The sequence below is a fragment of the Megascapheus bottae genome, chromosome 4 (assembly GCF_031878675.1).
Source record: "Megascapheus bottae isolate mThoBot1 chromosome 4, mThoBot2.hap1, whole genome shotgun sequence".
Classification (NCBI taxonomy): Eukaryota; Metazoa; Chordata; class Mammalia; order Rodentia; family Geomyidae; genus Megascapheus; species Megascapheus bottae.
The window spans coordinates 42,188-67,837 of NC_143512.1; positions in this window are offsets into that span (position 1 = coordinate 42,188).

Consider the following 25,650-nt stretch of genomic DNA (forward strand, 5'->3'; position numbering starts at 1 on the left):
CTAGCCTTGAGAAAGTCCAAGGACAGTGCTCAGGCCCTGATCTCAAGCCCAGGACTGGCAAAAATAAAAAAAACTCACTGAAATAGAAATTTTGCTAAAATTTTTTAAATGAAATTGAGTTGGACCATGAATTAACGTTGTATTTATAAATCACATTCTTTTCAGATAGCCCTTAGTAGAGAGCAATTAGTAGTAGTTCCAGCCACAATAGTGAAAAATCCTGAGGAGTGGTCATGTATTAAAATGCTAACACCTGGGGCTGGGAGTTTGGCCTAGCAGTAGAGTGCTTGCCTAGCATGCATGAAGACCCAGGTTCAATTTCTCAGTCCCACATACATAGAAAAAAGCCAGAAGTGGTGCTGTGGCTCAAGAGGTAGAGCTCTGACTTTGAGAAAGCCCAAAGACAGTGCTCATGCCCTGAGCTGATGCCCAGGACATGCTAACATATATGAGAGGACTTTAGAAACGCAGATATTTTGACAGATATTTCTAATTTCTAAGATATTCTTTCACTGGAAGTTTTCTGAAGTAAAGTAAGTTGGTTTGGTCAATGCTCTGGGAATTGTTGTCCCAGATACTACTTATAAAGGACTATGTAACTTTAAAAGACTTGTTGTCTCCTGGAACTTGTTTCCTCATCTTGCTCACTGAGAATGAATAATAGAATGCTTTCTTAAGCCCTAATGATATTATAGAAATAAATATTTATGAAGTGCTTTGATGGAGAACAAAGAAAGATTCTTTGAAGTGCCAACTGTGGGTGTTATTTAATCACATTCATTGTCAAAATTGGAAAGATTAAGTAATGGTTGGCATGGCAGCTATTCTGCTTCATCTCAGTAAGTGACTTTTGTGAGGTGTTGATTAGTATGTTCTTAATACATATGAATTCAGCTTTTAATTGCTACCTTGACTTAGAAAATAAAGCTTTTTTTTTCAGGCCAAATAAAGACATGGCTTAAAAGGATTGTTATGACTTTTTTAGAATTCTGTAACCCCAAAGACTCTAAATTCCAATTATTGGATTCTTTATTTGGAACTTTCTGTCACTACTACTTCTCTAGGAAAAAGTAGATTTAATGATAAATTGTGTGTGTGTGTGTGTGTGTGTGTGTGTGTGTGTGTGTGTGTGTGTTTCTTTTCTTTTGCCAGTCTTGGGGCTTGAAATCAGGGCCTGGGAACTGTCCTTGAGCAATTTTGGAATTCAACCCAGGTCTTGGTGCATACTAGGTGAGCACTCTAACACTAGACTTTGCATCTGGCCCATGAATGCTTAGTTTACCAATTATAAGATTACAAAAGTACATAGAGTAAAAAGTGAACATTATTAAAAATAACAAAATATTATTGAATATATACATAGACAATTAGACAGTTGTAATTCATCAGAACAGTTTGAAGCAGAAATAGCTGTTCTAAATGTTTCATTTGTTTTTATTATTCATTCTTAAAAGAAAATTGATTACCTTTTTTCCATATATATTTTATTGTAATTAATAGAAGGGTTACATTATATTCACCAGATAGAAGGTGCATTACTTCACATACATTTAGACCCTTTGTCATGTCATGGTCCGCATTTCCCTTCTCCCCCCTATACCCCCCGCCACTCGATTTTCCCCCTTCCTTCAATTTCAAATAACCAATCAAGCATATATACAATATATCAGATAACAAGGTGAAATAATGTAACAATTTGAGATAAACAAGGGACAGCAAGACAGCTGAGAGATATCATAGTACATTAAGGACAACAATCATTCATTATATGGCTTTTGCTTCTATATCCTGGAGGTCCTTTCATTTAGCCTCATACTATCTGGCCTTATGTATCTAGGTTTTGTTCTATTGTAAATCTCTGCTGGGAGAGCCCAAGGTTTCTATTGATTATGACAAATGAAGGAAACCATTGAGCCTATGTTCCTTTGAGTCTGGCTTACATCATTTAAAATGATTTTTTCTAAGTCTTTCCAGTTCCTTAAAAATGGGGTGATGTCATTCTTTCTGACAGCATCATAGAATTCTACTGTGTATAAATACCACATGTTGTGGATCCACTCATCTACTGAGGGGCATCTGGATTGCTTCCATACCTTTGCTATGGTAAATAGGGCTGCAATGAGCATCGTTGTCCTAGTGGATTTAGTATGTCCTTGTTTCTGGACGATTGGGTAAATGCCAAGTAGTGGAATTGCTGGGTCATAGGGGAGTTCTGTGTTTAGTGTTTTGAGGAACTGCCATACTGCTTTCCATAGCATTTTTTCATGTGTCTATAGGCCATTCTTATTTCTTCTTCAGAGGAGACTCTCTTTAAGTCTTTGGCCCATCTGTTGATGGGATGGTTGTTTCTTTGAAGATTAGTTTTGGAGTGATTCAATTTTTTGAGCTGTTGATATATTTTAGATATGAGGCTGTTGTCCATTGTATGGTTAGTGAAGATCATCTCTCACTCTGTGGCTTTCTAGTTAATTTGCCAGCTATGTCCTTTGCCATACAGAAGCTTTGCAGTTTAATGCAGTCCCACTTATCCAGACATTCTCTGATTTGTTGTGTTTCTTGGTCCTTATTGAGAATGTTTGGACCTGTGCCAAGGAGGCCTAGTGTGTCTCCTATTCTTTCTTGTAAAATTTTGAGTGTGTCGGCTTTTACCTCAAGGTCTTTGATCCATTTGGAGTTAATTCTAGTGCAGGGTGACAAAGAAGGATCTAACTTTAGTTTTCTGCAGGTGCTTAACCAGTTTTGCCAGCACCACTTGTTGAAGAGGCTGTCTTTCTTCCATTCTATTTTTTTTGTTCCCCTATCAAAGATTAGGTGGCCATAGGTCTGTGGTTTAATATCTGGGTCTTCAGTTCTATTCCATTGTTCTTCAGGCCTGTTCTTGTGCCAATACCAAGCTGTTTTGGTCACTATTGCTCTGTAATAGAGTCTAAACTTGAAATTCCTCCTATGCTGTTCTTTCTGCTGAGAATTGTTTTTGCTATACGGGGTCATTTATTATTCCATATGAAATTTTAGATTGGCTCTTCTATTTCTTTAAAGAATGACATTGGGATATTGATGGGTATTGTTTTGAATTTGTAGATATCCATTGGCAAGTTTGCCATTTTAACAATGTTAATTCTTCCAATCCACAAGCATGGCAGATTTTCCATTTTCTTGGTTCTGCTTTAATTTCCTTTTTCAGGTTTTTAAAGTTTTCATCATAAAGATCCTTTTCATTCTTAGTTAATTCCTAGGTACTTTATTTTCTTGCAGGGTATTGCAAAAGGAGTTGCTTTCCTTATTGTTGCCTAGCTGCTCTCTTTGTTGGCATATAGGTAGGTAGTTGATTTTTGAAGGTTAATTTTATACCCTGCTACCTTGCCAAAGTTTTGAATCAGCTCAAGCAGCTTGGGAGTGGAGTCTATAGGGTTCTTTAAATACAGAATCATGTCATCTGCAGAGAGGGCAAGTTTTACTTCCTTTTTCCCTATTTGGATCCCCTTTATGCTTGCTTCTTGCCTTATTGCACTGGCTAGGAATTCTAATACTATGTTAAAGAGGAGTGGAGAGAGTGGGCATCTTGTCTCATTCCTGATTTTAGAGGAAATGGCTTTAGCTTTTCACCATTAAGTATAATGCTAGCTATGGGTTTGTCATACACAGCCTTTATTATGCTGAGGAATGTTCCATGGATTCCTAGTTTCTCCAGAGCTTTTAGCATAAAAGGGTGTTTGATCTTGTCAAATGCCTTTTCTGCATCTATTGAGACAATCATGTGATTTTTGTCCTGGATTCTGTTGATGTGCTGAATTACATTAATTGATTTGCATATGTTGAACCAGCTTTGCATCCCTGTGATGAATCCTGTTTTATCATAGTGTATCAATTTTTTGATGTGTTGTTGAAGACGGTTGACCAGTATTTTGTTGAGAAGATTTGCATCAATATTCATCAAAAATGGGTCTATAGTTTTTTTCTTTGATGAATCTCTGTGTGGTTTAGGGATGAGGGCTATAGTGGCTTTATAGAATGAGTTCGGCAAAGAGCCTTGGTTTTCTATTTCATTGAAGAGCTTGAGGAGTATTGGTGTGAGATCTGCTTTGAAGACCTTATAGAAATCAGCTGTGAATTCATCTGATCCTTGGCTTTTTTTAGGTGGGAGGTCTCCTATTGCCATTTCTATTTCAGTGCTTGAAATAGGTCTGTTTAGTTTGTGTTGGTTTTTAATGTGTAGAACATCTTTTAGAATTTTCTGTAATGCTGGTTTGGTTGCCACGTAACATTGCAACTTTTCCTTGGAATGGAAGGTTTTTATTGTTCCCTCGGTTACGAGTAAGACCTTAGCTGGGTACAGTATTCTTGGTTGGTAGTTATTTGTCTTAAGAGCATGACATATATCCTTCCAAACTCTTCTTGCTTGCATGGTCTCTGCTGAGAAATCTGGGGTTATTTTGATTGGTTTTTGTTTGTAGGTGATTGTTCTCTTCTCCCTGGCTGCTTTTAGGATTCTTTCTTTGGTCTCTATTGATCCTGTGTGGATTTTAATGTGGCAGTGGGATGTCCTTTTCTGGTCAGGTCTGTTTGGGGTTCTAAAAGCTTCTTGTATCTGGATGGGCCTGCCCTTCTGGATATTTGGGAAGTTCTCTGAGGTGATTCCCTGAAGTATATTTCCAATACCATTGACCTGTTTCTTCATGCCCTCCTCAATACCAATTAGCCTTAAATTAGGCTTCCTAATTTTGTCTTAGACCTCCTGAAGCGTTCTCTCATATTTCCTAGATTTGGTCCGACTCATTTTCTGTTCTTTCTCTATAACAACTAAATTATCTTCAACCCCGGAAGTTCTCTCTTCTGCATTTTCTGCCAATATAGCTATCAAAGCTATCTACTTTATTCCTTCATCTCCCTCCCTTCTAATTGCTCATTTTTGATGCCTTGCATGTCTTGTTTTAGATCATGTATGGATTTCTTTAGTTCCTTGATTTCCATTTGAGTGGTTAGCTCAGCAGCTTTATTCTCTTTGGACATTTGTTGGAGTTTGGTCAGCTTTTTGTTTGTGTATTCTATTAATTCGTCATTTTTTCTTTGAAAAACCTCTATTATGGCCTCATTTATGGCTTCCTCTTTTTCACCTGTTGACTTGTTTATGGTTTCATCACATTTAGATATGGTTTCCTCCTGCATCTCTTTCTGTATGTTTTCAAACTTTTCATTAATCATGTTTACCAATTGCGTTTCTATAGCACTTAGAGTACTCTACTGTAGTTTTGCCATTGACTGCTCCATTCCCTCTTTTTATTGTGTGGGAAATGCTATTCCTTGATCTGACATTTTTCTTGAGTTTTTTTTACTGCCTATTTGAAAATGGGAGCAAGATTACAATTTTTAAGATAAAACAACCTAGAGCTCTTTATCTGGCCAGACAATATATGTTTACAATTTTAGATTGGTATTATCATGCTCTCTTTCTTTTTATGCACTTACAGACAAATCTAATACTACCACTGGTCACCAATTTATGATCAAAACAATAAACCCCTCAATCCAATTTCTATTGTATTTAAGTACCTCTGGGCATAGAGTATAATTGAACACCTAGATATACAGAGTTGCTCAACAACCATCAACTGTAGATCCATGCATTATAATAGTTAAAGGATGAACAGAGGACCAGAGATAGGAAAATAGTATGAAAGACAACAGGGGAGGTAAGAAAAGAGTAATGTAGGAGTGTAAGATTAATATAGTGCTGAAGAAAAAGGATAGCAGTAGGATAAATGACCTAAGGTGATAGATAGGTGGAATAGTTGAGTACAAAGTTTAGGAAAAATAAGATAAAACTTATGAAAATAGAAGAGTAATTAGAAGAATATATAGAGAAAATAGGGAGGTATATACAGGAGAGTTCAATGATAAAAATTTTAAACAGTAAAAATAAACAAAAAATAAGAAAAATAAAAATAAGGAAAAAGTTGGGGGGAGATCCTACATAATTATTAGTTCTTAGACAAGAAATACTAGGGTTAAGAACCAACAGATTGGGGCCGGAGTTTGGCCTAGTGATAGAGTGCTTGCCTAGCATGCACGAAGACCCGGGTTCATTTCCTCGGTACCACATACATAGAAAAAAGCTTGAAGTGGTGCTGAGGCTCAAGTGGTAGAGCTCTAGCCTTGAGAAAGTCCCTGGTCAGGGTTCATGCCCTGAGCTCAAGCCAAGGACTGGCAAAAAAAAAGAAAAGAACCAACAGATTAAAAAGCAGGTGACTGTATCAATACAAATATCATGTGTATCCAGTCTGTACCCAGTGCTGTTACTATGTTTCTAGGAATGACCACAGTGACAGAAGGAATTCAGGGAGAAAAAAAAGGAAAGAATCATAACATTAAAAAAAAAGTGTAGGTAAAATGGCAAAAAAATAAAAGATAAGAACACATAAAAATGCAAATGAAAAGGGGTAGAAAAAGAAAAAAAGGAAAAAAAGCAAAAAAGAGAGAAGAAACAGAAAAAAGGGGCATTTTTCAGTTTTTTGTGTGTGGGGGGAGTGCAGGATAGGAGACTTGTGTCTCCACTAAATTTGGGATCCAAACACTTCAAAAAGTCTTTTTCTCTTGTGATTTGGCTTTGCAGTTTTTCAGATCAGTTTGCTTGATTGGGCAGAAAAAAAAACCACAAAAAAAAATGGTGGGGTCAGGAGCCCAGGGGGAGGAACTTCCACTAGCGCCGGGAACAGACATCCAGCTAAGTTGTCTCTGGGAAATCCTTTGCCCTTTTGCATGATGGCGCTGCCAGCACCACTTCTAAGGCTCCAGTTGGTTGGCAGGGTCTTTGTCAGCAGTAAAGTCGGCTGGTGGGGAGGGAATTCCTTCTCAATGCCGTTTGGAGAGCAGAATTGGAAACTTCTCTATGGAGGTACTTACAAACGGTTGGATTCTCCACGGCCGGGTGACAGCTCTGGGCTCACACAGGCTCTGTGTGGCTCTGTCTGGAGCCGGCAGATCTGCGCCCCCAAGAAGTGCTGTTGGGGAGAGAGGCTTTGTCTCTGTGGCCTCTCAGACTGACTGACCACTCCACACTGTCTTCTTGCACCAGCTTTCTGCCTTTCTGCTCTCTGACTGAGATCTCTGTGGTGCTAAAGCTTACTTAGGATCGATCTTTGGGTATGAACTTGTCCCTACGATGCCAGAACTGGTATTTTGGTGCGAGCTCAGAATGACTCACACTGAACCGGCGCCATCTTCCGCCGATCGAAAATCCATTATCTTTTAAAGTACATCCTGGTTTACAGAAAGATTTCCAAAATATTACAGAAAATTCACCCACCCCTATCTCTAGATGGCAGAGGAAAGCAGAAAGCTGGGTACAGAAGACAGATGCTCCCAAACACCTCTTGTAGTTGTCATTGGTTCTTGTGGTTGTTTCCCTCATGCAAATAAGGTGAGCCAAAATCACTGATTATAACTGTTTGCCAAAGCATGAATAATTTTGCACAACTATGACAGCATGCTTGTTTTAAAATGTTTCCTATGTATTTAACAGCTCATGAATATTACTTACATCTCATGCATCTGTTTAAAAACAAGCATTCAGCACACATGCAGTATCCTTGAGTTATATATAACCCTGGCCTGTCTGTCAAACCTAAGTAAATTACTTCCAATAGATATCCTAAACATTGCCCTAGAGAATAATAGAAACTGAGTTGCTAGACGCAAGCCCACTGTCACTTTTGACACTGTGCTTTCATGTTTGAATAGAATGTATTGCTTTGCAATATGTTCTTTGTCTCTCTGATCACTGATCGTAAATTTATTTTTGCCAATCCTGGGGCTTGAACTCTAGGCCTGGGCATTGTCCCAGTGCCTCTTTGTGCTCAAGGCTAGCACTCTACCATTTGAGCCACAGCTCCACTTCTGGTCTTTTTGGTAGTTTATTGGAGATAAGAGTTTCACAGGGACTTTTTCTGTCCTGGACTGGCTTTGAATTATAATCCTCAGATCTCAGCTTCCTGAATAGCTAGGGTTAAAGTTCTTTAAAGGAGACTCCAGACAAGAACCAACAAATTCTGACCCACTGGTAATATTGTAAATTTTTATTTTCTGCTACTTTGGACCTTTATTGTTCTGTGGTGGAAGTGTGGCTTGAATTCAGGAACCTGAGTTCTTGCTCAGCTTTTTCTGCTCTAGTCTGGTAAAATTTTACCTCTGGTAAAAATGCAGACAAAGAGTCCCACAGATTTTTCTCTCTGAGTTAGCTTGAAACTGCAATCCTCACATCTCAGCTGCATGTGCATCCAGCAAGGATAACAAGCATGAGCCACTTGTGCCTGACCAGTTTTGGACTCTTGATGGTTGTCCAGAGCAAATATTATATTTGCCAATTTGCTTTGCATCTGTGTGAGCAAGGCAACTAAGTTATGGACCGTGGATTCTAAACAGCATGTTTCCTAGCAACTTAAGGGACTTTTCCACTAGAGAAAATGGTTTATTTATTGCCCCATTTTTCTTCATCATCCCTTCCATCCTGCTACTTGAACCCTGAGTAGGTCTTAGACTGCAAGGATGAGGGGCCTACCTGAACAGAGTCACTTTAATGTTCTGGCTCTCTGTGAACATTTTTTGGGGCAAAATCCAGATGAATGAAATTATAAAAAAAGAAATCTTTGTACTATTTGAATCACAGTTCTACTTTTTGTCTCATTTGCAGCCTATACTAACATTTCTGATAGTTTTCGGTCTAAATGTTTATCATGTGAATATTTGACAAGTATTTCCACATTTCCCTTCAAAAGTTATTTTAATTCTCATTTGAGTAACTGATCTATGGAAATATTTTCCCCCACAATAATTAGGATTTAGAATCTTTTCCTACCTTACAGGAAAGTAATACTTTCATTTTTTTCTTATCTTGTCTTGTATTCTACTTTTATCTCTATAGAGTCTGATTTTTTGTCCATCTCTATTATAGCTTTCCAACTTACCATTTTTACTAACCTTCTATTTTGTTCCAATGGTAGATTCAACTATTCTTGGTCTTCTGTGAGACTGGATCTACCTGGATCCCTGCTTGGATCTAATTATGCTTGTCACAGAATATATTCCTAGCTCTTCCTGCTTTGTTAGCTGTACAAACACCTTGGCAAAGAGAATCAGCCCCCCAAAATTCCTCAGAACCTGGGTCTTCCATTTGAAGGACTGTATGCAGGAGAAGAGACAAGTGAAGGGAGACTTATATTTTCCCAAGTAGCCTTCCCTTTATTCTTATATGCTCCCCCAGTCATTTATTATGTCCATCAAGTTAGAAAAGCACATTATTCATCCACCTAGAGAAAGTTCTGCTCTTACTATTCCTTTTTTTTCTTTTATTTTCTTATTTTTGCCAGTCCTGGGCTTGAACTCAGGACCTGAGCACTGTCCTTGGGCTTTATCAAGGCTAGATCTCTACCATTTGAACCTGAGCACCACTTCCAGCTTTTTTCTATGTATGTGGTACCGAGGAATCGAACCTGGGTCTTCGTGCTTGCTAGGCAAGCACTCTTCCACTAGGGCAAACTCCCAGCCCCATGATCTTACTATTCCTGACCACACTTTTTTAGCTTGTCTTCCACAATTGTGAGTGTTTTCTGATTTGTTTTAATTCTCTGTTCATTTGTCAATAGACTCATTCTGATCCAATTTTTGTCTCCATTACCCTCTCAGCTCTGCTTGCAGGGACATCATTAACTTCTACACTGCTAACTCCCATGATTAAGTTTCAGTCTTTATCTTAGTTAACTTATTTAGTTTATGATAGTGAATAACTCCTTTTAGACATATTCTTCATCAGCCTCTTTAAACAATTAATTTTTCTCTCTTATTTCCTACATCATCATAGTTTCTGCCTTTTTCCTTCCTTACCACAATCTTTTTTTATTGTAATTAATAAAAGGGTTACATGATATTTGCCAGATAGAAGGTGCATTAATTCACATATATTGATACCTTTTCACATGTCTTGGTCCCCATTACCCTCCCCTCCACCCCCCATCTTGGTTTTTCCCCCTTCCCTATCCAATTTCAAATAATCAAATACAAATAAATCCAATATATCAGATAACAAAGTGAGATACTGTAACAGTATGAGATAACCAAGGGACAGCAAAAGAGATGAGAGATAACATAGTACATTAAGGACAACAATCATTCATTATATGGCTTTTGTTTCAATATCCTGGAGGTCATTTCAATTAGCTTCATATTATATGGCCTTATGTATCAAGGTTTTGCTCTATTGCAGATCTCTGCTAGAAGAGCCCAAGGTTTCTACTGATTATGACAAATGAGGGGAACCATTGAGCCTAATTTCTTTGAGTCTGGCTTACTTCACTTAATATGGTTTTTTCTAAGACTTTCCATTTCCTAACAAATGGGGTGATGTCGTTTTTTCTGACAGCAGCATAGAATTCCACTGTGTACAAATACTTGTTGATCCACTCATCAACTGAGGAACATCTAGGTTGGTTCCATATTTTTGCTATGATGAATAATGCTGCAATGAACATTGTTGTCGTAGTGGATTTAGTATGCCCTAGTTTCTGGATGCTTACCAAAATCTTTTACATTTAAATATATGTGGTCTTCTTTTGCCAAAAGCAAGGGAAAGAATTATGAGGATTTCAGGATACCTTCAGGACAAAGTGGTTTCTCATCAGGTATTTGTTTGTTTGTTTGTTTATGTATTTATTTATTTTTCCAGTCCTGGGGCTTGAATTCAGGGTCTGGGCACTGGCTGTGGGCTTTCGCAAGGCAAGAGCTCTACCACTTGTGTCATAGCATCACTTCTGGCTTTTTTCTGTGTCTGTGGCACTGAAGAATCGAACCCAGGTCTTTGTGCATGCTAGGCAAGCACTCTACTACTAGACCATGCTACTGACCCCTCATTAGGTTATTGTTTTATTTTTATTTTATTTTATTTTATATTTTGTGCGCCAGTACTAGGGCTTGCAGTCAGGGCCTGACCTCTTTCCCTTAGCTTTTGGATTTAAAGATGGCACTCTACCACTTCAATTATATTTCCATTTCTGGCTGTTTTTTTTTAATTGGTTACTTGGAACTAAAAGTTTCACTGACTTTACTGCCCAGACTGTCTGCAAATCAAGATTCTGAGATCCCAGCCTTCTAAATGGGCAAGATTACAGTGGTAAGCCACTGGTGCCCAGCTTTTCTTGTGCCCAGGTTATCCTTTCTTATTCCAACAGTACTTAAGACAGTACTTAAGTAGCATGTGAGTTTCCTAACGTTTAACTTGTGATCCTTCTTTTCAGCCTCCTGAGTTTAGGGATTACAAGCATGTACCACTGTTCCTGGTTCACTTTCTTTAGTGTTAAATTTTATCTGTGACATTGAGAAATCTGTCATGAATTAGTGGCTATATTATATAAACATAGATAGTGTTTTAAATTAAAATATAACTTTTAACATGTGCATAATAGTATTACTTAGTATTACTTAGTATTCTGTACCTTGGTACAAAATCTATATAAATAGATTTTTAGATTGCATTTTTATTTTCATTGCAATACAATGTTGGTGAATGCAATACAAAGTTGGTGTGAATATATATATGGGTGAAGTTGCTAGCTTAAAGAGCACATAAATAACAAATAGGGATTGTGTAAACTTTAGTTGCCAAACCACTATCCACAAATGCTGCACTCTCCTGATCCTTCCAGACATGCACAGATCGGCCAGACAATTGATCTAAGCCTCCTAAACAGCTAGGATTACAGGTGTGTACATTGGCATCTGGTGGAAATGTACACTTTGAAAAGTTATGTATTCAAACATATTAACTAAAGTATGGTATATGCAGGGGAGAGGGCAGATGGTGCAATTCCTTTGAACAACAAACTCACAGTCTAACAAAGTGAATACCAGTAAGCTGGAACATGTCGTGGGCTGAGATGAAGTAGAAAGAAGTAGATGAGTAGAGAGAGAAAGGGTAGAGGAATACAATCATAGTATTCATAAATGTGAAAAAGGCTAAGAAAATTGAGAGGAGAGATGAAGGGGAATGATGAATGGCATGACATGCATCAAGGTTCGGCACCACTTCTGGCTTTTTCTGTGTATGTGGTACCAAAGAATTGAACCAGGGCTTCATGCATGCTAGGTAAACACTCTACTACTAGGCTACACTTCTCAGCCTCTCTAACAATTTCTTTTTATTGTTACTGTAAGGGTGATGTGCAGAGGGGTTACAGTTACATAAGTTTGTTAATGAGTATATGTTTTTCGAAGAGTGTCACCCCTTTTGTCACCCCTTTCCATTTTATTCATACTTTATATATTTTAATCTTTGTCAGATAGCTTAAAATATATCTTACTAATATTTTAAGTTAAATGTTTTAAATTATACATATCTACATCCGCATCTTTGTCTATATCATATATTCCACCCTTCTCTCTCACTCTTTCCCTGTAACATATCTCTACGTATATGAAGTTTCTGACATCCTTTCTTCCTGTTAAAAGGCTCTTTGGTATTTCTCTTACAGATTTACAATAATGTGATATATAGAGAAAATTTATGCTTTGTCATATTAGTTGAATATATATTCAATATGCATTTTGTCTAATTTTAAGATTTTGGGGGGGGAAAGAGAGCCATTAAAATTCAACATTTCACAATGACAGTTATAATTCTTCCTTTCTTGTTTTGAGCTTTGCTCAAAATGTCCTTATTCCTATGTTAAAATAAATTTAAAAGAGTTTTCCATATGTTCTTGTAAGTCTCCTTAAATTTTATCTTTTACTATCTTAAATATTTGGTTTATCTGAGATAAGTTGAATGGTGGGTTCACCTTTGCATTTTAATGGCTACTTGTTTCAAGTGCTCATTAGCTTGATTTCACAATACATAGTACATTAAAACATGGTGTTGTCCACTATATAATTGCATAAATATATATAATTTTTCTAATTAGTAAAGGAGAAAAGAAGAAAACACACTTTCTCTATTAATTTGGAATGCCATTTTAATGTCATATATTAGATTTTTACATGAAGCTTTACAAAACAAAGTATGCAGGCCAAAAATAACTAAGTATAACTGCATAGAAAAGACAACACTGAAGAAGAATATGTCAAGATGCTGATACTACACAAGGGTGGAGTTTAAATACAGAACAATTTGATTGGTTTACATTGTTTCCCAAATGTTTGTTTGGTGGTAGATTATGAAACAAATAGAAAATTAACAGCAGATGAGACCTCAATCATCAGCATTCTCAGTTGAAAGTAAAACAGAAATGTCTTAAATTTACTGAGAAAGATTTTGTTTCGTCATTGCTACCCGTTCAAACAGATGAGTGTGTGTAAGATAATTCCACATATCAGAATAGCTCAGGTTAGCTGGAGTGCAGCCAACTTGTTAAATCTCACATTGTTAGGAAATTTCATTTATTCTGCAATAATCCATTCTAAACTACAAGCAAATAATAACCTACTAAACATAATAAATCTAACACACCCATACAATTCCATAAATTAATGGTTTCATACACAGAACACTCAACCATGGTCAAGAAACAAAATCAGGGGCCGGGAGTTTGGCCTAGTGGTAGAGTGCTTGCATAGTATGCACAAAGACCCAGGTTTGATTCCTCAGCACCACATACCTAGAAAAAGCCAGAAGTGGTGCTGTGGCTCAAGTGGCAGAGCACTAGCCTTGAGGAAAAAGGCCAAAGATAGTGTTCAGGCCCTGAATTTCCAGGACTGGCAAAAAAATAAATAAAATAAAATTAATTATATCTGCTCATATTTTAAAAACAGTCCTTGAAGTGGTGACAGAGATTGATGAATAACACTCACAGCACATATTTCGCTGATAACCCTCCAATTTTAAAAGTAATTATGTCCTTTCTATTCAGTTCTCTGTGTGGCATTAAGGGTTCACAGCTCCTTAACTAGCTATATGACCCCATTCTTTGGGAGACTTTTAAAAGTTACTCACCCTGGGACCGGGAGTTTTGCCTAGTGGTTAAAGTGCTTGCCTAGCATGCATGAATACCCCGGTTCTATTCCTCGGTACCACATACATAGAAAAAAGCCGGAAGTGGTGCTGAGGCTCAAGTGGTAGAGCTCTAGCCTTGAGAAAGTCCAAGGACAGTGCTCAGGCCCTGAGCTCAAGCACAGGACTGGCAAAAAAAAAAAAAAAGAAAGAAAAAAAAGTTACTCACCCTGTTCCTCAATGTCAGAACCAAATCCGAATGGAAGCAGCCAAAGACAAGCAGCATCATATAGTTTGATGGAGAGGCTTTCTTAAAACTAGGTTAGGCAATTTTATAACTCATTATTGAGGAGAAGGTACAGCTTTTGAGATGACTCAAATTTCCATTCACTTAATAACCTCTGCTTTCACCAGCAAATACAGCAGGACCAAAAGGAGAATTTCAGCTGGCTTTCCTGTTACTGGCTGAAAGATATGCTGTATTTCTTCATACATACAACTTATTTTAGATGATTATTATGTAGTTGTACAAAGACGTTACAATTCCATATGTCTGGTTATGTGTATGCAATACATCTTGATCTACAATACCCTTCCATCATTTTCATTTCTATCCTTAATTATCTGTAAGTAGTTGTCCAAAGAGGTTTCAATGCAACAAATCAATTTAGAAGTATAATGAATCTTGATCAGTGTCACCTCTTTCATCATTCTCCCCATCTTTCTCAACCGCTCAAACTTCTATTTTGTTGATGAGAATTTATTGAACAGTTCTCAGTTGATTTTTTTCACCATATGTGTTGACATGAAATGTAAGTGCACATCAATATTTTTCTGTTGGAAAGCTGGAGGCTCTTTGTGGTTTTGTAAAAGCTAGCATCTTCAATCCCATAGTTATAATAAATACCAATGTGAGTGTTTCATCTCATCCAATTCATTTGTGTCACCTGTTTTGAGTTAACCGGTCGTGTGTCAGTGCCTACTGGATGTATTTGGGACAACAGGCATTCACCCCTTCTGTGTAATGGTAGAAGTGTTACCTGTCAAATTGTCTAAGTATTGGAGAAATATTGTATATAACTCTGTCCAGAGTCTTCAGCCAAATATATCCTTTCTGGTTGTTTGTAAAGAATAAGTAAATAGAGTTGATGTCTATGTGCTATCTTCTTTCAACAGTGCATAACCTTCACTTAGCTATTTCCACCCAGCACATGAGAGTTCAAGACAGTTCACCAGCATATCACAAATCCATGCATGGCTGTTGTTTCTCCTTTGAAATCTTTAATGAAGTTGCAGGGAGACAGAGAATGGAGTTAAATTCTTTCTTCCCTCACAAGTGTAGGTCTTTATTGGATGGTGGGAACCCTTGGCTATTGGCCATGCAAACCTCTGATAGGCGAATTTATGAAATCAACAGATAGGATTAATCCATCCTCTGGAAAAAATTAAATCTGTCTATGATTTTAAATCTTCCTATCAAGTTTTATTGATCTAATTGTCAAAACCTACTTAATGAAGTCTGGGATGTTGTTTAAATCGGTTGGATGATAGTCTATAAAAGCAATGTTTAAGCTGACCTCTGGTGGCTCATGCCTAAATTCCTAGCTACTCAGGAGGCTGAGATCTGAGGATCACAGTTCAAAGCCAGCCTGGGCATAAAAGTCTCCAATTAACCATTAGAAAACCAGAAGTGGCACTGTGCTCAATTCAGTTGAGTGGTAGCCTTGAGCTGAAGAGCTCAGGGACAGCACCCAGGCCCAGAGTTCAAGTCCAATGCTGACCAAAAAAAACAATGTTTAATGCTGCTTTTATATTTAAATAACATGCAAAAATGTCTATTGATATTGCCAGCAAGCCTTTGGTTCAGTGCTATTCAATTTATGCTTCTGTTTCAAAAGGAATGAACAAATTCTGGGTTCTAGTGGTTCATTCCTATAGATCTAGCTATTCAGGAGGCTGAGATATGAGGATCATAGCTCAAAGATGGCGTGAAACAGTGTAGTCTGTGAGATTCTTATCTTCAATTAAAATCCAGAATGGGAGGTAGGTCACAAGTAGTAGAATACTAGCCCTGAATGAACAAGCCAAGTGAGACTATGAGGCCCTGAATTTAAGCTTCAGTATTGTCATGAAAATAAATAAGTACATAAATAAATCCTCTATATAGATATGCTTTAAATTTTTCCTCAAATAAAAACTATGCCTTAATTTTTTTTCATCTGATGTACTGTTGGTCTTGTATGGAAGTTTCTTCAGATTCATTTTTCTCTCCTAATTGTCCCAATTTTTAATTGCCAGAAACAATATGTGCACAAATTCTGTGTTTCCTTTATCTTAAAATCTAGGTTATTTTTATTCTTTGAGACTTGTTTAAGTTGTAAATATTGCTAAGAAGCATCTTTTGGTATTTACTGTAATTATTTTTCTTCAAAACACAAAACAACAGCTTCTTGGATAAATTAAATGATTGGCAGTAAAACAGCTGTGTGATGTGATATGTGTGTGTCACATCTAGCTTATCTGGTGGGAAAGATTTTTGTATGAATCAAGGCATTCGTTTCACCTCAGTCTGTTTTTGTCACTTTTGCTACTATTTGGTTTGATATCATAGCTGATACATTTCATTTCAACACCTGGAATCTCAAGGTGTTTATGTAAAATAACTAAGCCTGCATCTCCAGACTTTGTCAGCTGGGGGAGCCATGTGGTAAGAAATGCTTATGAAAGAATGAAAAGTTCCAAGAAAGTATAACCAATTTTCTTGTGCAGTTCTTCTGTAAGATGAGTTTTCCCAGATTTGAGTACTTTGGTTAAAAATTTCACTTTTTTTTTGTCAGTGGAGGGGCTTGAGCTCCTAGGCCAAACTCCTGGACCCCTAATATTTAATTTAAAAAAAAAAAGACCTCATGTCATGTCAAAGACTTGCGAGTATTGCTAGTATTTTTGTCCTGTAGAGTTAGGGAGAACTTGTTTTTTCATATTTGATTTTTTTCTCCTAATTGTTTCATTGTTTGCAAACAAATTACTTGGGTTTTTCCTAGATCTTAAAATCCAGATTATTATTATTCTTTGAGACTTAAGTTGAAGTATTATGAAAAAGCACCTATGGTTTTCATTGCAATTACTTTTCTTAATGACACAAATGTATGGCCAGTATTATCTATAGCTTCTAAGTCAGTGCAACCATAATTTGACAGTTAAATGAAATAGTGATTTTTTAAAAATAGTGTTTAATATAGACACTAGACAGAGCTGGACCCTGACTCCTGTACTTATCTGACTAATTTAGTCTCTCTCAATCCCAGTTTCCTCAATTGCAAATGTGCATAACCATTACTCCTACACAAGCTAAGTGATATATATATATATATATGTATGTATGTATTATTCCAGATGTTATCAGTTACCTTTTCCAATTTCCTCTCCATGCTTTTCCTTGGTCACCTTCTGACACCAGGCCAACCTACATGAACCATAGGGACTCCCTTGTCTATTGCCCCATTTTGTTTGGCCATAGGGAGTTCAGATAGACCATCAAAGTGAGTTGGGGTGATGGTAGCTATTAATTTTGAATGTTTTCCTGTAGTGCAGTTTTAGGCCGACTGTTTCTTCTCCAGAGTTTCTACAAGACTGCTCTGTGTTCTGGGCAACTGCTCCCTCTTCATTCCACTTTAAACCTAAGAACAGGGGATCAGAGTACAGCACTATGCCATATTTTGGCAAATAATCCCTTTATGAAGCTTCCTTAGGAAGATCCTAATTTGATAATATCTTCTGTTTTCACCTGAGTTGCTGATTGATTCAGTATGTGTTTAATATAGTGCCTTAGACCAAAGTAAATGCTCAAAAGTCCTAGTTATTATTTTTACACATGTAAAATAAATTTCATATGCTCAACTAGTACATTGAACAGGAACAGGGCTGGGATTGTGATAAACTATTGTCCTGTGATTTCCTTGCCTCCCTCCCTCCCTCCTTTTTCACTCCCTCCCTTCCCTCCCTTCTTCCTTTTTTGGACAAGGTCTCAGCATGGAGCCCAGGCTGTGGAACTCCTTAGCATTCTACCTCAGAGCCTTGAGTGTTGGGATTACAGGCATTCATTTCCATACACTACTAAGTCTCCTTTCTGATGGTTGCTGAATGGCTTTGCCCTCCTGAGCTGTCAGTACAAATGATAGGGTTGTTTCTGGAGAATGTAAGGGAGAACACCATGGAGCTCAGAACAGTCCCTGAAGGTGAAGCTCACAGAATCCAAGAAAGCAAATACTTTGGAAGAGGGGAAGGTGGCTTCTATTAAGAATTAACATAAAAAGAACTGACTCAACCCTGTTTTATAAGAAGAGGCTGTCTTCTTTACACATTGTTATGCAAATTTTCAAACATAAACAAAATAGAGATAATCAAATAAAAAGACTCACTGAGAAGAGGCTGGTCCCCTACAGTTGTAAGAGCTTTACTTTTCCACTTTGCAAAAATGTATATTCAGAACAACAACAACAAAACACCTAATGACACTCAAATAGTAATGGAATACTTACTATGCTGGAAGAGATGTCCATTTTAATTTCAAAGATTATGACATAATAACTTATGTAAACATCCTTTTGATATTCAATTAGAAGACTTAGTGTCTTTGATCAATCAGATTAAATGGCTAACTTCATTCTTTCCTTTATACATTAAAACATTTGGAGCACAAGAATTAAATTATTGTTCTTTTTTCCATATATTTTTATTGTAATTAATAAAAGGGTTACATTATATTCACCAGATAGAAGGTGCATTACTTCACATGCATTGATACCCTTTCTCATGTGATGGTCCCCATTTTCCTCCCCTTCCCCCCACTCATCTTGATTTCCCCCCTTCCCTATCCAATTTCAAATAACCAATTAAGCATATATAAAATATATCAGATAACAAGGGGAAGTATTGTAACAATATGAGATAACCAAGGGACAGCAAAAGAGATGAGAGATAGTACATTTAGGGCAACAATCACTCATTATATGGCTTTTGTTTCTATATCCTGGAGGACCTTTCATTTACGATCATACTATATGGCCTTATGTTTCTACGTTTTGTTCTATTGTAAATCTCTACTAGGAGAGGCCAAAGTTTCTACTGATTATGATAAATGAGGGAAACCATTGAGTCTATGTTCTTTTGAATCTGGCTTACTTCACTTAATAGGATTTTTTCTAAGTCTTTGCATTTCCTTACAAATGGGGTGAAGTTGTTTCTGACAGCAGCATAGAATTCCATTGTGTATATATAACACATCTTGTTGATCCACTCATCAACTGAGGGACATCTGGGTTGGTTAAATTCTTGTTCTCTAAATAGCACAGCAGCACTTTCATAGAGCTGCCATTAGAATACAAGCTTAATTACATTAAAGGACATTGTGATGTGCTCTGATATCCTACTTTATCAACATGTAATATTCATTCAATTTTTATCAGTTGATGATCTGGATTCCTTCATTCTTCTTTCTCTCATCCCCCCCTAAGCTTTTCAACTTCATTCATTCATTCATTCAGAAGAAGAAGAAGAACTTTGTCCAGGTGAGAAGGATGAAGCGAAACAATCTATGATGTCACTCTTTACTGTGCCTGAGAAAACCTGTTAGGGGACTAGCAATTAAATGAAAATGCATGAGGCTGGAGCAACTTTGTTTCTTTGCTGATTTAGGAACTTGGTGTTAGCTGTAAGAATTTAGCCTTTTTTTTAAACCAGGATGTGCCATAATCCAGTATTACAAACAGCACAGGTGTCTGAAAGAGAAACACAAAGTTATTTTCAGAGTTTACCCTACTTACTACAGAACCCTGGGACTGATGGAGAATGAGAATGGAGGTGCCAATGTCTTTGATTGACCTTTTTCAGGTAAAAGTTGAGGGTCAGGCAGAGAGGTAGAGGTTGAGTGAAGTTGGGTCAACTTTGCAGATGAGAGGTCTTGGTAACTGATTCCTGCGGGAATACCCCAGCTAATTATTTCAGGTGTTATGAATTGGAATTGGTAAACTGTGGCTTTCGCTGTTCCTTACAACATGGCTAAGATGCAGCAAGGGATTTCATGCTATCTCGCCAAGAGTATATGGAAGACAGAGGTTACACTTTTTGTTTTTAAGGAATTTTAAGTATCATGGGTCTCATTAAAGAATTTTAGGTTGCATCACATGTGATTGAATGTATTTTAGACAGCTGCAGAACCTTTGTATCAATTTTTCTGATGAGGTAAGAAACACCTTTGTATTTACAAAGTTGTGAACAAAATTTACATTTCTTGCAGCAAACTAAACCCTTGACTGGGGAAGGGACTGGGAGAGAGTGAGGAATCAGAAGATATTGTAGGAAAAAAATATACTCATTACCTGATGCATGTAACTGTAATTCTTCTGTACATCACCTCCATAATAACAATAGAGTAAATTAATTAAAAAAATAAACCCTTGATATTGGGAAAATCCTGCAGGATATCCATTCAGTTCCACAGTCCGTCTGGCCTTGGATAGAGCAACTTCCAGGATAATTCTGATATCAATTCTCACTGTAAGATTTTAATAACTGTAGCAGAAGCAAGAGGCGTGAGTTGCCAGTAACAATGCCATGTGTTAGGAGTGCCAAGTGTTTAAGTGTTTTTTTATTTTATTTTTCCCTCCAGGGTTGGGAGGTAAGATAAGATAACGAGAGAGAGAGAGAGAAAGAGAGAGAGAGGAAGAAGAAGAAGAAGGAGGAGGAAGAGGAGGAAGAGGAGGAGGAGGAGGGAGAAGGAGAGAATAAGAAATGAAGGAGAAGGAGGAGGAAGGGGAGGAGAGAGGAGAAAAAAGGAGAGGTAGAGGAGAGATAGAGAAGAAGAGGAGAGGAGAAAAGGAGAGGAAGAAGGGGAGGAAGAGGAGAGAGGGGAAAAGAGGAAAGGAGGAGGATAAGAGGAGGAGGACGAAGAGGAAATATGTCCTTCCACAGGTAGGACATATTGCTAATATGTAGAGACAAATTCTAACCAGAAATCGTGAGCATCTGGAGAAGTCTGGCTTCTTTTGACTATTAGAACTATTTTGTGATTGCAGAACTGGCTAACAGGAGCCTATTTCTTTTGTAGACATGTTTATTTTTGCTGAATGTCAGAATACAGCAATTTACTCCAATTTGAAGTGAACTTTCCCTACCAGAGAAAGAAGAGCCATTTGACTGACCATCAAATGTGCTTGAATCTAGCTGAGGGGATGGGCTGGAGAGGAGAGTCTAGGTTCAAAGGTAGGTCAGGCCTTCTTTTTGCTCTCCAAGTTTCAAAAATGTCAGGGTTCTCACTTTCCTGAAGCAGTTTTCATCGTGTTTAAAAAAATTATTTTGTAATATTTTATAAGTATGAGCTTGAGAGAGAGCGAGAGGACAAAGAAGGCATGGAAGTAAAAATGTTCAGAATGTGCCAGACACCATTATTTTCAGAGACAGACTGATCTTGGAAACATGCTCTTGTTTTGTAATTTTTAGAACAATATATAAAGAAGAATGAGCTTACTGCTGCTTGTACAAAGATGAGATTCTTGGGGGGCAGTATTGGGGATTGAGCTTAGGGCCTCTTGCTTTCTAGGCAGGTACTCTCCCACTTAAGCTATACTTGTTCTCTTCCCATTATTATTATTTTTGTCTTATTTTTTAAGGTTGAGTCTGATATTATGCCCAGGCAGGAATCCTCACTCTAGTCACTGAGGATGGAAAGTATATGCCACCAAGCCCGTGGCTGGTTGAAATGGAGTTTCAAAAACTGTTGTGCATGGTTCTGACTCAAATAATGATCATCCATCTTTGCCTCTAAACCAGCTAGCATTACATGCTTGAGCCACCATGCCTAGCTTGGAGATTATAGGCCATATCCAGCCTTCCTTGGAGTGGAAGACCTCAGGGTAATTTGTAGAACTTCTCCAGTAGCAAACTTTTGAGGTGAGAAGGCTCATAGATACCCCAGGTCTTCTGCACAGTTGACAATGGATCCTCTCACACTGGGATTGACTAGATGCTGGCCTGGCTATTAATATAGTTGTCACAGTGATTACTTTGTGCCCCTCAGGTCTTTGCAGAACTTCTTTAGCTATAATTTTGTGGGAAAAAGAATAAGTTTTAGACTCTAGGGGTCAAACATTGCCAGTTTAGATTTCCTTTCTCTTGATTTATCCAGGTTAATCAGAGGGTAAGTTACCTACCTACTAGACAATTCTTGTTTTATTTTTTGTTCTTTTTCCCCATGAATTCACCTTTTAACTGGATATCATTTTGAAAAAAAGATTTGTCAGTGAAATAAAGTGATTTTAACTTCATATTTTAAATACTTTTATATCTTATAATAGTTATATGAACTATTGTATTCATATGACTTGTTAACTGCAGTTTTTAGTCAGATAATTGTTATTATTAAAGTGTATATCTCCTACCATTTTGTAAGTTAGCTATGAGTACCTTTATTTTCTTCGATGAGGCCCTTTTTGGCTTTCCCCCAGTTTCCCCGTCCCATTCCTAGACACAAGTCATATAGGTTATTTTCCACATAATATATCCTGCATAGCAGGATTGCACTTGTGTACTCTTCCTCCCTTCCTGTGCCCCTTTCCCCTTAAAAGAAGAAAAATAGTCAGAGCAAAACAAATACCAAATGACCCCCAAAATAACAATAAAACTCTGTTTTTACCTGCAAAATTAAGTCACATTGAAGTTTATTACCAATAATGACATAGCAATGAAGATATTAGTACAGTCACTGAAAAATTACACATGGAGTTAACAACATTACTGGGCAGTTAAATTTAGACATAGAGGTAGAAAATCAAATGTCTCAAAATTATTTCTATTTGTTTGGTACATATAAGTATCAGCACAGATTGTAAGTGCTTTTCTGAATGTATTTTTGTTCCCATTCACCATAGTCTTTCTTGAGAGATATTGTTATAGTCTCTGAAATATTTACAAGTAGTCAAAGAATACATGTCTATGGAGATGGAGAATTTGAATTTGTATTTTTTGACTCTACGCCAGGAAGTTCTTCCTAATTTGTTTTCTGCTTTCCTTCTGTATTTACATATTTTTCAACTGGATTTTAATCATTAGAGGGACAATTTTTATTTCAGATTGTACAGATTGATAATAGAAGAAAGAGTTCAGGTTCTCTGACTAAATTCCTCTTTCCTGGGAATGGGATAGAAAATTGAGACTATTTATAATATACAATAATTTTGTTTAGAACACCCTTATGAAGATTGAAAATTCATGAAAAAAACATACTATACCTCCAGCTATTAGATGTCTGTACCTTTTTTCTGTTCTTACCCAGAACAAGTACTGGCTTTTAGGTTCCTGGTATGTGGTCATGGCTTGGTACTTCCTTCGTGTTTAGTCTTAATCTGACAAGAAGAAAACTATTTGATTTGACAAATATTTATGTTAACATTGTGGCATACACTTCTGAAATTTTCAAATTACCAGTTGCATAAAGTTTGCTATTTGATTTTTGCATTATGCAATGTATCTGGATACATCAAACTTTGAGGTGTTCAAATGGGTGGTGGCAATGAAAGACTTCTGAAGAGCATATGCAAGGAGGTAAATTTAAGGGCCAGGATCCTTTTTACCTTTTTCTGCTACTAGGCAACAAATTTAAAGATGCAACAAGTGAACATGCGCGAGGAAAAGCAAAGAGAACACAGCAATTGAAATTTTAGTTTATTCTTGAGAAGAAAAGTGGAAATCCTGAAGATGAATTTGAGGTCTGAAGAAAATGTCAGGAGAAGCCAAAATAAGGTCCAAGAAACATGATTTGAAATGCAGTGAAGTGATGAATTGGTCTTTCTATAAAGTAAAATTGAAGATCATGAAAACATACATAGGTTAAGGCTAAAACTATTTGGTTATTTGTTACACACAATCCAGATGCCATCAGAAAAATACTAAAATGAAATGTCATTATGGCAAATTATGGAGTGATAATGCCTTTGGAACTTTTATGACATCAAGGACAGATTCTCAGAATTCTGATTACTTTCTATATCTGAAAAGTCCAGACTAGTATATGCCTGTTTAAGCCTCATGAAAACTTCAACTTTATTCTTTTTTATGACCAAAGACTTATATACTGGAGATTGTCTAGTTGGCTGATAGTGGTGTACTGGTGAAAAATAAACAATTGGTTCACTGTGTGCACGTATATGTATCTATCTATCTATCTATATATAAAACTACATTATCTTTTGATAACATTTATTTAAATTTTTATGGTTAAATATATTCTACTAATATATAGAAAAATTAAACAAAATATACACTATTCTTTATTCTAAATTCTGTCCAGTAATGGATTTTTTATTGCTTACCTAGTGTTCAGTATCTTTTTCCTTTTCGGTAATTGACTCTTATAGAAAGCTTTGATTTTTTTTTTCAAATCCACATCTATAGTAAACTTACAACTGGAACTAAAGAATAAATTGGCTGACATTTTAATTTATGTTAATAAGATAGAAGTGAGGCAATGAACATGTATGTTGTGTCTTTACTCATTCACTAATGACATGAATGAATTATTGATGAAACTGGATTGTTATTTTCTTTTTGTGGTTCATGGGGCTTGACGTAGGCCTGGGTGCTGTCCTTGTGCTCTTCTGCTCAAGGCTACCGCCCTACTCCCTGGACCTGGGCATTGTCTCTGAGCTCTTTGGCTCAAGGCTACCACCCTACCCTTGAGCCAAGCCCCACTTTCCATTTTTCTAGAGGTTAATTGGAGAATAAGAGTCTCAGGTCCTTGGGGGCCGGGAGTTTGGCCTAGTGGTTAAAGTGCTTGCCTAGCATGCATTAAGACCCAGGTTCGATTCCTCGGCACCACATACATAGAAAAAAGCCGGAAGTGGTGCTGAGGCTCAAGTGGTAGAGCTCTAGCCTTGAGAAAGTCCAAGGACAGTGCTCAGGCCTTGAGCTCAAGCCCAGGACTGGCAAAAAAAAAAAAAAGAGTCTCAGGTAGGTCCTTTTGTGCCCTGGCTGGCTTTGAACTTTGATCCTCTGATCTCAGCCTCCTGAGTAGCTAGGATTCCAGGCGTGAGCCACCGTGCCAAGCTGAAACTGGATTTTTTTTTGCCAGTCCTGGGCTTGAGCTCAAGGTCTGAGCACTGTCCTTGGACTTTCTCAAGGCTAGAGCTCTACCACTTGAGCCTCAGCATCATTTTTGGCATTTTTTTTCTATGTATGTGGTACTGAGGAATTGAACCCGGCTCTTCGTGCATACTAGGCAAGCACTCCACGACTAGGCCAAACTCCCAGCATTGAAACTGGGTATTTTTGAAGATTGTCACATTATGAATATACCCCAAATTGAAATAAACAGATTCACACATTTTAAAATTTTATCTGCATTTTAAGAAGCATTTTCTCCACAGCATTCTTTTAAATTTATACTGGAAGATCAAAATAGTAAATATTTTGGGATTTAAGGGTTCTAGTGCAAGTATTTAGATGTGTCATTGTTAAAATGTTTGTGGTTGTTCAATATTTGAATGGCTGTGTAAACTATGTGGGCTTTAGTTCACTAATTTCTAGTATATACAGCCAATAAAACTAAAAATATGGAATTGGTCTGGAAAATATGCCAATTTCTATGGTGTGAATACTCCTATCATAACTAATTTTAATAGTGATCTGAG